The 16,122-nt window shown below is 38.7% G+C and overlaps 1 pseudogene; it reads left to right on the top strand.

The window, feature by feature from the left end:
* The first annotated feature begins 9,820 nt into the window (after positions 1-9,820).
* Positions 9,821-10,601, top strand: LOC114082267 (CCR4-NOT transcription complex subunit 7 pseudogene; annotated as a pseudogene).
* The last annotated feature ends 5,521 nt before the right edge of the window (positions 10,602-16,122 follow it).

Consider the following 16,122-nt stretch of genomic DNA (forward strand, 5'->3'; position numbering starts at 1 on the left):
CAAATGGTGCTGGGAAAACTAGAAATCCATGTGCAATAAAATGAAATTAAACCCATATCTCTCATCAACGCAAAGTGGATCAAGGACCTAGAAATTAAACCAGAGACCCTGTATCTAATAGAAGAAAAAGTAGGCCCTAATCTCCATCATGTCAGTTTAGGTCCCAACTTCCTTAATAAGACTCCTATAGCTCAAGAATTAAAATCAAGAATCAATAAATGGGATGGATTCAAACTAAACAAGCTTCTTCTCAGCAAAAGAAAGAATCTGTGAGGTGAATAGAGAGCCTACATCTTGGGAGCAAATTTTTACCCCTCACACATCAGATAGAGCACTAATCTCCAGGGTATATAAAAAACTCAAAAAGCTAAACACCAAAATAAATAAATAAATAAAAATAACCCAATCAATAATGGGCCAAGGACCTGAACAGACACTTCTCAGAAGAGGATATACAATCAGTCAACAAATGTATGAAAAAAAATGTTCTTCATCTCTAGCAATTAGAGAGATGCAAATCAAAACTAATCTAAAATATCATCTCACTCCTGTCAGAATGGCAGCTAATATGAAGACCAACAACAATAAGTGCTAGCGAGGTTGTGGGGAAAAAAGTACACTCATATATTGCTGGTGGAACTGAAAATTGGTACAGCCAATATGAAGAGCAATATGGAGATCCCTTGGAAAACTGTGAATGAAACCAGCATTTGACCCAGCTATCCCTTTCCTGGGTCTATACCGAAAGGACTTAAAAACAGCATACTACAGGGAAACAGCCACATCAATGTTTACAGCAGCACAATTCACAATAGCTCAACTGTGGAACCAACCTAGATGCCCTTCAATAGATGAATGGATTTTTTTTAAATGTGGCATATATACACAATGGAATATTTACTCAGCAACAAAAGAGAATAAAATCATGGCATTTGCAGGTTAATGGATGGAGTTGGAGAAGATAATGCTAAATGAAGTTAGCCAATCCCCCCCCGAAAGAAAAACAAATGCCATATGTTTTCTGTGATATAAAGATACTTATTCATAATGGGGTAGGAAGGGGGAGCATGGGAGGATTAGTTGAACTCTAGATAGGGCAGAGGAGTAGGAGGGGACAGGAGGGAGTAGGAGGTTAGAAATGATTGTGGAATGTGATGAACATCATTATCCAAAGTACATGTATGAAGACACAATTGATGTGAATATACTTTGTATACAACCAGAGATATAAAAAAAATTGTGTTCTCTCTCTGTATAATATGAATTATAATGCATTCTGCTATCATATATTTAAAAAATCAATAAAAATAAATAAAAACCAAAAAAATTATATTAAACTATATTATAATTAAACTATACTATTTAGTATAGTTTAATTATAATATAATTTAATATAGTTTAATTATAATATTATATAATTACATTTATATTTGTAATTTATATATATTATATTATAATTAAGATATATTAAAATATATTTCAAAGTACACATCATTTTACATTTTAGTAGTGGGAATCCAACTATTGATTCTGAATAGGTGAAGAACCAAGTATGTATATTTCTTCTATATTATTTATCAATAAATGAATATAATTTTTACAACATCTTCAATATGTTGTTAACACTTCATATTGTCACTTACTTGTCTGTTTATACATCCTCATGACAGACAATTTGTGACAAGAAACAAGGAGAGACTGCAAGAGAGCAGTGTTGGGCACCTGCTCTGGGGCACCTGCTTTCAGAGACAGGGAGGGGAGGAGGCTGAGGGAAAGCAATGGATAAAGTGGGAGGATGTTCATTGTCCATTTCCTGAAGGAAGGGAGGGGCTTTCAGCAGTCAGGAGTGAGCTCTAGCTGCCAAGGGTGAGCATGTTCAATTTGGATTCAGTCATGTGAGAACATTTTTCTGTGGCTCTCTTCACTCTGTTATCCCTCTAGAAACTAAACTCATTGAAAAAAGGACTTAATTTCAGTTCTGTCACTGCTATATATGCAGAGCCCAGAACCCAGTATGGCAGAGAGTACAAATTCAACATGTGTTTGTAGAATGAGTATGCAAGTTCACCTGAGTAGATATCTAAGTAAGAGACAGATCTGAAGCAATAACCACGATTGCTATGGCTTGTACATGTTGGACTGGGGTTCTGTGTTGATTCAAGAGGAAATAATACATGGCTGGTGATGCAGCTCAGTGACAGAGCACTTGTCTAGCATGGCAGACCCTGGGTTCTATCCTCCAGACCTCAGAAAAAGAAAGAAAGGTAGAAAAGAAGGAAGGATGGAAGTGAGGAAGGAAGAAAGGGATGGAGGGAAGGAGGGAAGAAAAGTGAAGAGGGAGGGAGGGGACATGTTAAATAAGAAACATTGCTTTAGGTTGTAGAGAATAGGAAAAGAACAAGGACTTGATCCCTGAGGGTTGGCTGGATCAAATGGGTGAATTTGGAGCCAGAAGGAAGAATGTGCTGTGGCTCCAAGTGCTCTGCAAAGAAACTACAGGAGCAGGTGGATGGCGGTAGAGTCCCCATAAGCAAATGTACTGCAGAGCAGGGGGAGTTATATGAATATCTAAAACATTTAAATTAAATAAGAGATAATGAGCTATTCATCAACAAAATGTTACATTCAGAGCTGAAAATCTACCATTTGAACCAAAAAACTCTAATATTTAACCCCTCAATCCACAATCCCACAAAGGATTTCAGTGGGAAAAGTCATGAAAAATGATTGAGAGGTTTGTCACTAATGTGAGATCAAGTAATTGTGTTCTTGTGAGCTCGGTGTCCACAGAACAGGCATTCTATACTGGGTCTAGTGGATAAAGGAAGAAAATAAGTGATTTCTAGAGAAGATATGTACCAATCTGGACTGGATTCTTATACAACATGGTTTTGCAGCGGCAAACCATATATCCCATTCACTTTATATATAGTACTTCCTTTACTTTATCAAATATTGGAATAACTAAATTGGCTAAATTCTAAAGATCCAAACATGAATAAATTTATATGAGAATTGTTGGACTTATTAATTCACATTAGGTGAATTAATAAAAGGCATGTGTATTTCTAAATTGTAATGAAGGTATACAAGTTTTATAGAATCTTCCTTAAGAGCACTAACATTTTTAATTGACATCTATGTATGTATATGCAAGACTATGTAAATTAAATGACAGTAATTTCAGAAAGTGTGTTGCAGTCTACAACTCAAACCATCCATGTGTGAATAGACTCAGTGACCTGCAGAGCTGCAAAAACAAGCTGGACTCTCAGATCCCCAGACTAAAAGGAGGTATGTGCTCTGGAAACACCAGAGGGCGCTGTAGAACTGCCTTGTGGTCCCCACACAACTGTTCAGTTAGGACCATTCATCCCAAGGAGTAGTACATGGTATTTTTAAGATTCAGTCAATGCTATTAAACCACAGGGAAGCGAACAGCCAAAAAAAGAAACAGAAAAAGAACCTACACTCTGTGTTATATTTGGGGCTAAAAACTCACACAAGCAGAATAACAAAATTTATGGTGTATGTTCACAGGACATTATTAGAGGCTTTCTGATATACATAATAATAAAATCATACTATAAACTATATATCATTATAAATTACCCAATGAGCTATAAAGAATCATACATGTATAATGAAAATGCACAACAAACTCCAAACTTCAATTGCTCATGCCTTTTTGGTGATGTCTTATTATGTTTTCAGTAAGTGTGCATAAATGGTTAAAAGTTCCCTTGCCAAGTGCAATGTGGTTAGCAGAATATGAACCCCAAAGATGTTCACAGCCTAATCCCTGGAGTCTATGAATATGTTAGGATGTACAATAAAGTAATAAGTTATGCACAGAATTAATGTTACTACTTAGCTCACATTAAGATTAGGATAGAATCCTATAATCTACCTGAGGACAATGGGATCATGAGGGTCCTTAAAAGAGGAAGAGAAAATTAGAAGAACAGGTTAAAGTGGTGTATGTGAGAAGGTCTCCGTTCATTGTTTCTGACTATGAAAATGGAGGAGGTGGCCATCAGCCAAGGAATGTAGGTGACCCCTAGGAGAAAAAAGCAAGAAGATGGTTTCTTCCCTGGGGATATCTACAGAAAATAGCACAGCCTTGCTAACATGCTGAGGTTAGTCCACTGAGATCCATGTCTCTTTTCTGACCTCTGCAAATGTAAGGTAGTAATTTGCAGAGCTTGGAAACTCAGAAAACTTGGTTCATTGTAATTTATAGTCATTTATAATGATAGATGTCCACCAATTTTCCCCTTAGCCAAATGGCCCAGATTTATGGGTAAATATAATCCATTTGATCGGAGTCATCTAAACTCTGGAACTTGGGGGTGATGATGTGGCTTTGGGCAAGTATCTTACCAAGCTCAGCCAACTTCCACCCTGGAAAAATGGACATGATTATAGAATATGAACAAAAGATTAATTACATCCCTCTGAGTAGGTTTTCCTCTATAACCCCAAGCAGTAAGACTGCCCAGCTCCACTCTTCTGTTTCATGGCACTTTTATATTTGCTTATTGATTAGTGTTGAGTTTTCCTTGGAAACAGACCCCTAAAGCATAAAGAGTCTACATACAATAGTAATATTGATCTGGGCACAGTGCTTGACACACAAAAATCTCCATCATTATTTCTAGGATTCAAATAAGAAGGTAAAATTGGAGACTCAGGAATTAAAGGAGAATACAGTTTTACATGCAATCTTCAGGGGACATCATGGAACACTTTCTGGGGGCCCATAAAATATGCTCACTTATGGAGATGTCCCCAGATGACCTCACATCTGAACAGGGGTGGACAGAGGAGGTGAACATTCTGACACTAATGTGAGCTCAAGCAACTGTGTTTTTCTGGTAGCCACAGCACCTGCTTCCTCCCAGATTCTGCCCATCAGGCAAATAAAAGTATCCTTACACTCCAGACTCTGTCTTGCATCATTCCAGGCCCAGAAGTGCAGGCAGTGAAGGACAGTGCATGAAGCACATTTGCATGAGCTGCTCCACCTTAAGTCCAGTGGAGAGAGATAAGAAAGGCTGAGCACAGCCCACAACAGCTTGGGAACTCAGAAAACAGGGTTCAACATGGTCAGGAAGCTTCTCCTTCTTATGATGCTTGCTCACTGCCCAGGTAGAGACAGACCTCTGTGCCCCATGGCAGACCCCTATCCTGAGTCTATCCTCATGGGCTCAGATCCACAAACATGTGCACCTTGTCTTCCACTGTGATGTGTCTCCCTTCCACTGTGATCTGTCTGTGTTTACAGGGTCCCTCTCCCAACCTGTGCTGACTCAGCCACCCTCTGCATCTGCCTCCCTTGGACAAACTGCCAAACTCACCTGCACTCTGAGCAGTGGCTACAATAGTTATGCGGTGAACTGGTACCAGCAAAGCCCAGGGAAGAGCCCCCGTTTTGTGATGCGAGTGGGCACTAGTGGAATTGTGGGATCCAAGGGGGATGGGATTCCTGATTGCTTCTCAGGCTCAGACTCTGGTCTGGATTGGTACCTGACCATCCAGAACATCCAGGAAGAGGATGAGAATGTCCACTACTGTGGGGCAGGCTATGGCAGTGACAACACAGTGACACAGACAGTGGGGAAGTAAGATAAAAATCACTAGGCCGATGGCCCTGTTATACTTCACGTCCCAGTGTCCTGACTCTCAGGTCAGAAGAAGCCTCCTGAACCTGATTAATAATTTCTGCCTTCCAAGATATTTCATAATTTATTTCACATTAAATATCCCCTCTATACAAATATATCTTAGCATTGTTTGAAATATTGATTCAGAATAGGTGAAGCAACAAGTATGTGTGCTTATTCTAAATTATATATCAATAAAAGGGTATCATTTTTACATCTTCTGAGTTGCTTACACTTTCTATTGTCACTTAGTTATATATTTACACCTCCTAAAGACAGGCACAACTTCTTAAAGTGGCAAAATACAGCATTTACACTCAATGAATTGGTAGAAAATTATATAGGACTTAGTCCATATTTGTGTGCATAAGGACAGTGACCTGGTGAACTGAAGAAACCAACTGAGCTCTCAAGTCTCTGGGCCAAAGAGAGCTTTGTGTGTCTTGGGACCTGCAGGGGATACTGTGGAACTGCCCTCTGGCCCCTACACAGCTGCTCAGTGAAGACTATTTACCCAAAGGAGCCCTGGTCTCAGTGCAGCATGCTGTGCTCACAGATGGAAATTCTAGCAGAGCCTCTAAGTAAGGGCTTTGGCATTTTTTCAGCAGGTGCTTCCTCCCAGGGTTCTCCAAGGGGCATCCTCCTGAGTCTGCAGTGTGAGCTGAGCTCTAGCACCAAGGCTCAAGTAGAGCTGGGAAATCATGATGGAAACACATTTCCATGAACAGCCCCTCCTCTCCAGAGGACAAAAATGAAAAGGAGAACTGGGGCTCCCCAGCTCCACTTTGAGGTTTAGTGGTCTATGTCCATCATGGCCTGGACTCCTCTCCTCCTACTTCTACTATTTCATTGCTCAGGTAGGGACATGCTTCATAGTCTTCAATCAGCTTCTCTGTTAGAGCTTCATCCCTCTACTTCAGGCTCCCAACAACTTCAAGGTGGTCTCTGCCCCAGTGTGTGTGTATGTGTGTGTGTGTGTGTGTGTGTGTGTGTGTGTGTATATATATATATATATATATATATATATATATATATATATATATATATATATTTTTTTTTTTTTTTTTTTTTTTTACAGGTTCTCTCCCAACCTGTGCTGACTCAGGAGCACTCCCTCTCTGCATTCCTGGAGCATCTGCCAGACTCACCTGCTCCCTGAGAAGTGGATTCAGGATTGATAACTATTTGACAAGCTGGTATCAGCAGAAACCTGAGAACCCTCCCCACTATCTTCTCAGTTACTACTCAGACAGTTACCCAGTTAAGGATAAGGGATCTGGGGTCCCTAACCGCTTCTCTGGATCCAAAGATGCCTCAGCCAATGCAGGGATTTTGCTCATCTCTGAGCTGCAGCCAGAGGACGAGGCTGATTATTACTGTGCTACACTTCATGGAAGTGAAAGCATTTCTCACATTGTTTCAAATAATGAGGAAATAATACAAAAACCAATGGGTGCCCAGATATTTGTCCTTTGCCTTTTCAGGGTCAAGCTTCTATGGAGGTGAATATAGTGTAGACTCTTGTGCAACAGGATATGTTCATGAAGAGGAGACAGAAATACATAGATAATACAATTGACACAAAATCTGACATCTCAGGAAGGCACAGATGAATGACAAAATAGAACATAAGGGAATATTCCCATAGTTTCTGCAGTAAAGAAACAAGGATTCTATACAATCAGCAATCAGAAATACAGATGAGTATACACATGTTCATACACAAAGCAGTTTCATCAGCATCTTACATAAACTGTGACCTTGTCTTACTGGTGTCACATCCAAACCTGACATAGTGACGCTTACCCTGGTCATACATTCTCTGCTCTCTGAACCAGCCCACATGTCCAGTTGACACAACTTTAAGGGTTTTCATGGATGCCATCCCTCAGACCCTCCCTGCCTATTTCTTCTCTGCTTTTTCTTCCATCAGGCCTCTCTCTGGCAGTGTCAGGTCTTACCAATCTCCCCATTAGGTTTTAGAGACAAATGAAATGTTTCTGTTTCAGTTTCCATTCTCCAAGGTCCTTGTCTATAGAGGAGAGTCACCAGAACTCAGGCTACCATTGAAACCTTCACAATCTTATGCTTATTACATTCTTGAATTTCTGTTCCCTCTTATTGTTATCAGTCTCTTTAATATGACAATATAATTAAACAATTTCCTAAAAGTGATATCTCCATTGAAGTATTGAGTACCTACTTACATGTAGATGTTGTTGATATTTTTCTTTTTCTTTTTTCCTTTTTTCTTACTTTTCTTATTTTTTTTCTTTTTCTGAATGCAATAAGGCGCTACACAAGGTGAGTCTAGAACTAATTAACAGAGGAAGGTGGGAAGCATCTTTCATCTAGGCCTTTATTTTCCTTCACTCCCAGAATTAAGACCATCTGGGACAGAATCCCAGCCACCACAATCATTTTTGCTGAGGTCTTTGAGGTCCATTTTTTTAATGATCTTGCAAAATAAAGGTAAAGGATCTCTCCTAATCCCCAAGACACATGGAGACTTCAAGGCCATGGTAGGTTATGGTTGTGGAATTGGGGGGGTAGGAATATAAGGATTGTGTGTTGAACCTCTGTCCTGAGCTTCTAAGCACTGAGGCCCCTGCACCTGTGAGTCTGCCTATATCCCACAACTGCACTTAGGATGAGGGCAGCCATCCCTCACTCACAGGATGTGTTCTCCAAGTGGAATTTGTAGCACATGGCTATCAGGGTATAAAGCTCTCCTCTACACTTATAATAAACCCTGCTCCAACGGAAGCAGGCTACAAAACACTGGGTCATCCTTAGCTGCAGGTTCCAGAAGCCTGGAGGGTCTTACCCAGAATCATCACTGAGTCTGATTTGCAATGAGAGCCAGATCTCAGAGTGTGCAGCATCATGAGAAGGGCAGGGGCCACTGGGATTCATACTCTTCCTCAGAGGGTAGAAATGATTTACTGATGGAACATAGCCATTTTCACTCATTATCTGTCTCCGTTTTTATCTATCAAACACATACACATGGCCAGGCATGATGGCTCTCACTTATAATCCCAGCAGCTCTGGAGGCTGAGGAGGATGATAAGTTCAAAGCCAGCCTCAGGAAAAGCAAGGCACTAAGCAACTCAGTGAGACCCTGTCTCTAAATAAAATACAAAATAGGTCTGGGGATATGGCTCAGTGGTTGTGTGCTATGAGTTCAATCCCAGGTACCCAAACACAAACACACACATATACATATACACCCAAACACAGTTCCTTCCTTCTAGGTTTAGACAGTCCTGGACACTTCAGTTTCTGGCTTCTCTATTCTATCCAGGGCCACAGACCCATGACACCAAGATGCAGCCCTTTTTCTCATTACCTCTCCATGGCTCAGATGTGGCTTCTTTGACTAAATCTGTCAACATCCACTTGAACTTAGTGCAATATGTCATTCCTATATCCATGGGTAGCACAAAGGACAGCTTCTCCATCCTGCAAGAGAGACAAGAAGGGGGCTGCATCTAGGCTGACCCCAGAAATCAGTCTGATCTCCAAATGGCTCATTCCTTTCAGGCTGGTCAGTCCATATCCATTACCTTTCTGGTCAAATTTCCAGTCAGCTGTCTTCAGATTTTTTTACTTAGATTTTTCCACGATAATGAAATCTGTTATCTGAGTTTTGAATTCCATGAGGAAGATGACTTCAAAATTCATAGAAAGGAGCCCCTAATGGGTTTCTCTGGGCAACCATCATTGCTTTCCTATGTACAGTTTTAGATCCATTACACCTGACTCTAAAACTTGAAGTTATTTTAGAAAATGATAATACATTATATGTAACTGATAGGAGAAGGCATGAGTTTTCCAATTATTTTCTATATAACTAACCCTATTTTCCACCAATATGCTTGCATCAAGAAGTATAATTATGGTGAAGTGCTATGGTGCAGCATGGTGTGAGATACAGCTCTGGCTTCCCTTTCCCAGTTGTTGGTTGCAGGATAATCTATGAGTCACCAGCTGCAGTCACTATGTGCTGCCTCTATGATGATGATGATGAGGAAGAGCATGAGTTCACAGAGGCAATTGGAAAAATAAAGGATAAAATCTTTTTTGAAACAAATGTTCAATGAAATGTAATATCTTGATGCTTGATATCTAGATTTCCTGGTGTCCTCACTATGCCAGTAGCAACTGTAGATCACAGTAAAAGAATTTGTGAAGTTTAGGCTCATAAGCTGGATGAAGAGATGAGAAAAGTATTTGAAAATATACTTATGTTGCCAAGGATACTGAGTTTCCAGACCTATTGAATACTCCAAGAGTAATGCTGACTATCACTACCAGCTATTGCAGTGTATTATCTTGTTAAAGGTAATTGAACTAGGATTGACATTTATTGAGTGAACAAGGAGAATGCCCTCCAGGAACTTCACTCTGACAGTTTAATTTTAAATTTAATTTGGTGGAGGACATGCCCAGGACTTTGGAAAGCTGCTAACATCATCTGGTATCCAGTTTAAAAAGAATGAAGAGGAAGGAATTCAGACCCAGTATTTTGCAGAACTTCTTGTGACTTTGAGAGTGGTCCTCTATGAAGGGGTTAAATGATAATCATTTCACAGTGGTTAGGACTTTGGCTATTTAATCATAATCCTGACCAACTCTTATTTGCCCAAAGTAGAACTTAACTTTTTGAGATCCTTCAACTCTTTTTTCCTTTCATTTAAGATATGAAATACCCAATAAAGAGCTGGAAAAAAATCTTAAAAGTGGATTACAGGAAGTTACTGAATAGTTAGAGCTCAAACAGAGAGTAGATAACATCAGACAGGATCCAGTTTATTGCTTACAGAAAAGGCCTTTTTCAAAATGATAGTAATGTGCTTTGAAGATCATATCAATGATGCCCAATATTGTGGTCCTCTGTATGGCATTGATTCTATTTCATCCGAGTCATAGAATGGCATAGGGAACGCATATGGAGAGGAAGTCATCAAATAGATATGACATCAAATAGTCCTTTTATTTGAACTATCTCTGGTTAAATCCCTTGAACAATAGACACATCATCCCCATTGTGGCCCATCTTATTCTTTGCCTTTCAGTACTAAGTATGATCTAAATCATATTGAATACATTGATAATAATAATAATTGGACAATTTGTACCAACTTTGGCTTGTTTTTTTTTTTTTATTTTCTTAAATTAACTAGCACTGACTAATTTATTTCCCTGTTTCATGCTTCTTCCTTCCATTCTGCAAGAGTTTGGACTATTTGTGATTGTGAACCATCAATTTTGCTATTTAGAGAGTGATCCGAATCCTCTGTTTTATCAGAAATTGTGGTTTTTCTTCTTCTTAGCTAGAAAAATGGTAATCTGCCAAATTTATACAGTTTTTGTTTGTTTTTGACCTACAAAATATAGCACATGCATTGTCCAAACTGTTGATTGAGCAAAACTAACAAAACACACACAAGTGTTATGCTTGAATTCAGGACCCCCAAAAGACCACCAGAGACCAAGATCAATATAAGCAGCAAAGAGGTGTTTATTGCGAGCTAGCTCAGTCCTCTGCACTCACACAGCAACTGGTGACGCTGAGAGGCCCTGAGCCCAGGGTTTGCAGCAGTTTTACACATTCTTTGGGGAAGGCAGGGACTTCACATATATCATAGCATCTCTTAGCAAATCATCACACACCATGGGAAAATCATAAAACAACTCTAAAACATGATTAGCACATTAACTGGCGGGAACAAGTTGGGTAAGGGTGATTAGTTACTATAAGAGGGAAATTAGTTTGAACTAATTGGTTTAAGCCAAGAGGGGTGTAAGTGCTGAACTACATGGTTTCCCAACATGTTATCAACCACATAAGGGTCATCTGGCATCCCAGGTATTTCCCTGTCTCATGCTGATTGGTGGCTGCTACAGGGTTGCTGTGGATCCCCACCTAGCCTGACTTGAGTCAGGGATACTTGGAACAGCAGATATCTCCTGTTGTTTGTAGATAAACAACTTAGCAGGGTGGGAATGTGCCTAGGAGTGCTCTGTTGGTCTTTCCAAGGACAAAGGTCATGTCCCTTCCTTGGACAGGCTTTGCTCTGAGGTAGAGGCTGGTTTTTCACAAGAAATTACTGAGGAGCTTAATTACTACTGTTTCTGTGTGTAGTGTGTAGTGTTTAATCTTTCAAGCACATCTAGTGTCTGTCTGTCAGTTTCTAATTGGCAGGTACAAGTCTACTTTGTGACTGAAGAATTTTTAAACCAGCTTTTCACCTTTCAGGAAAAAAAAAACTTTGTTGAAGATATATAATCAATGATTACATATCCTAATACAACTTCATATCATTAGTTAATTGTAATTTATTTTAACAAAAATAATTTTATTATCTCATTGACACAAAATTTAAAAGTATATATAGCCTGTGTTAAGTTCCTCATGACTAAAGTGTTGATTGTTAGGTGGGATTTTCTGTGCTGAAACCAGGAAAGCTCCATGTAAAGAGAAACAAATTATCTACCCTATCATTGTCAACATACTCCATGTGCTTCATTCCAGTTTAAAATCTCAACAATTATAGAGAAATGCTATGTTCAAGCCATTGTTATAAGCATTTGAAAAATAATTTGAGGTTTAATATCCAATATCCAACATTATTAGAATTATTGTTCACATCTTGAGAACAAAATGTGATATTCACATGCTTTTTATTTGGCTATTTTGTATGAGAGAATATTCAGTATGCTTTTATTGCTTTAGATTTATACCTGAAGGCCATATATTTTTTTCAAATTAAAGTTGGGGTATGACTTTGGACAGATATTAAGAAGAAAGGCTGTTATAAATTTCAGAATACATATTAAAATCATTTCATCTTGAAGTCCTAATGAAATCTGACTTATGATACAGTGCCAGTCAGCTTCAGTCTTAGAGATAAGTGTTCTTCAGCTGGGGATGCTTCATATAATTAATGGAATAGTATGTTGTTTAAAAATAATAAAATTGTAGGAAATTCATGAAAAGGCCTATAAATGTATGCTTGAGGGAAATGTGCCATGCTGGAAATTGTATGATAGAATAATTTTGTGAATTAGGAAAGGGACGGGAATAACTTATTGCATTGACTTATGCATGAAAAAATACAGTAACAAACCTGGAGATGGAATAAACTAGCTGAAAATAATAAGAACAATAATGGAGAATGTATGCCTACTCCTTAAACAAGACTGGCAGCTCTTGGAAAATAGTCATTATTAGCTATAGTCTGACTTAGTTGGCTCAGAGCTTGTTTGATTTCAACAGCTCTGTCCTCACTACATTGGTCAAAATCATCACAGGGATCCATTAACTTTGCAAATGATTGAGCCAACATAAAAATAAAGTAAATAAGTGTCTTTCCAAAATATATGAAAAGAAAAACTAAAGTATGGAAGTCCATAGGTGCTGTTAATGACCTCTGACATACTCTTGCACATCTGGAATACTACTTGCATGCTCAGGGCTATATGTGTCCTCAGGCAGTAAGCAAGAAGTTCATAAAAAGTCCCTCATCTACCTGAAATTAATGTCTGTGCAAGAAAGAAGTGAAGGCCAAGGCAGAGCTACAAACTGATGAAGTGTTGAAGTTGTGCCCCAATATACACAGAGAGCCTTTGGCGGAGGCTGAATGATTTATTCCTTCCAGGCTTTTAAGGAAATGTCCATCTAATATTAAGATAGCTGCTAGTATAATTGAACACAGATGTCAGCCACTAAAAATGCAAAAAATTCAAAGGTAAAAAAATAGCCCAGAAAAACCACAAAACAATAAATCACCAACAATAAAATAACTATGGGGCTGGGGTGGGGCTCAGTGGTAGAGCACTTACCTAACATGTGTGAAGCACTAGGTTCGATACAAAGCACCCCATATAAATAAAATAAAGGTCCATTGACAACTAAAAAAAATTTAAAAAAACAATAATAACTACAACAGAAGCAACAGTGACAAAAATAAAAACAACAAACATTAATGGAAGGAATCAGCCTCAAGATTTATCCCATTATATTACTTGAAATTTCCATTTTTCAAAAGGAGATTATGAGTCAGTAAAGAATCAGGAAAATACTGTTCATACATAGGGAAAAATGCAAAGAAAAACAAAACAATGCAAATATAACTCATAGAAACTATCCCTAAAGAAGCATAGACCTTGGGATTACTAGACAAATACTTTCATTGCCAGTTATTTCAAATATTGTAAAAGAAATAAAGAAAAGTTTGTAAATTATTTTAATAAAAATTACAGGAAGAATGTCTCACCAAAGAGAACAAAAGAGAAGAAAGAACCCCCAAATAAAGACAGACTGTATTATATTTCTTGTCCAAGAATAAAAATAGATATAAAAAGATGCCAATCCTGAGTGACCTGTGTGACACAATCAAAGGAACCAACACACACATTATGAAAGTTATAGAAGGTAGCCTATGGAGAGGGGACATGAAAATGCATATGGAAAATGATGACCAAAATCTTTTCGAATGTGATAATAAGAAAATATATTACATCTACAAAACACTAAAAGATGTTATTCAGAGTTTATATTTACATAGTTCATGGAAAGCATTGTAGATAAAACTTACCAAATTCTAAAATTGTAAATAAAGAGTATGTTAATTGACATCAATTATGCCAAGAGTGTGTCAATTTATATCTCCAATTATGATACACTGATTGGCAACAAAGTCTAGCCCTCAGAATGTGAGAAACTGAAGACAGGACCAAATATATGTACTGACTGTTTTCAAATATTGAATATCGGCCAACAGGAAGATTGAAATTACGTGTCCTCAGAGAAGGAAACCACATGTATATATTCACAGACACACCAATGCATACATGCATACACATACTTATATACACAAAAAAATACATGTATGAATAAACTCAGATGCACATTTACACATATGCATGCACACATATATACACTTAAATACAAAACAGGTACACACATAAATACATGCTATTTTAGTTTGCTTAGATGCAAGGTTTACTTTAGATCACGGTTTCAGAGGTTCAGCCTATGGTTGGCTGACTGCATTGCTTTGAGCCTGAGATAAGGCAGAACATCATGGCAGAAGGGTATGGCAGAGGACAGCTTCTCAGCTCATGAAAGCCAGGAAGCAGAGACAGAAAGAGCCATGTGCCAGGAACAAAATATAAATCCCAAAGGCATATATCCAATAACCGACATCCTCCAACCACAACCTACCTGGTTACCACACAGTTCATCCATTCAAGTATATTGTTTCATTGATTAGTTTACAGATGTCATGATCTGATCATTTCAGCTATAAACATTCTTGCATTGTCACACACATATGAGATTTTATGGGACACCCCAGATGCAAAGCATAACACACACTTAAATGTACAATCTACAGACACATATGTGCAATTGCGCGCGCGCACGCGCGCACGCGCACACACACACACACACACACACAAACAAATGATCCCCACAGTTGTCACTGTTAGGACAAATGATGCACACATGTTGAAGGTGGGAGATGGGAAGGAAGCACACCTCAGATCAGAAGACTTTTAATTATTCAGTATTTAGCAGGAGAGTCAATTGGTGGAACCCTGGTATGGCTCATTTTGGGGGACAGAAAATGGCAGAGGGCTCAAGGAAGGGTCTGGGTTATATAAGGATTGTTTAGGGGGCTGGGGATGTGGCTCAAGTGGTAGCGTGCTCGCCTGGCATGCGTGCAACCTGGGTTCGATCCTCAGCACCACAACAAACAATGATGTTGTGTCTGCCGAAAACTAAAAAATAAATATTAAAAAAATTCTCTCTCTCTCTAAAAAAAAAAAAAAAAAAAAAAAGGATTGTTTAGGGTGGAACAAGAAGGCAATTCCTGGGGCTCATTATATTGGAGTCCCACTGATTTGCTGATTCATTAGGGTGGGGTAGTAATGTGAATAGGGACTTATTGTATTGGGGTTAGGTGACCCAATAGTGTGGTGAGAGGGGTCAGGTGCCAATATGGTCTGACTTCCTTTTGTGTTGCTTTGCTTGGGCTGAAACCTGGGATTTTAAGTGACAAAAGCTTAGGGAAAATGTCATTGGACTTATTCCCCATATCCTTCAGTCACAGTTTAATTTCTTGAGACAATTGTTGGCCCTCAGAGTATGAAATTGACTTCCTGAAGAAACACAGACATATTTATTCATTCTCTGTCTCTATTTCTAACACACACACACACACACACACACACACATACACACACACACACACACACACACACACACACTTCCTTCTAGGTTTAGACTATCCTAGACACTTTGGGTTCTGGTTTCTCTGCCCTATCCAGGCCCACAGGCCTGTAACACCAGAATGCAGACATTTTTCAGATGTGGTTCCTTTGAAAGAAATCTAAGGAGTCATTTGGCCTTAGAGTGATGATGCATTATTCTTTCATTCACAAG

Source organism: Marmota flaviventris, chromosome 1 (assembly GCF_047511675.1).
Source record: "Marmota flaviventris isolate mMarFla1 chromosome 1, mMarFla1.hap1, whole genome shotgun sequence".
In the NCBI taxonomy this organism is placed as follows: domain Eukaryota; kingdom Metazoa; phylum Chordata; class Mammalia; order Rodentia; family Sciuridae; genus Marmota; species Marmota flaviventris.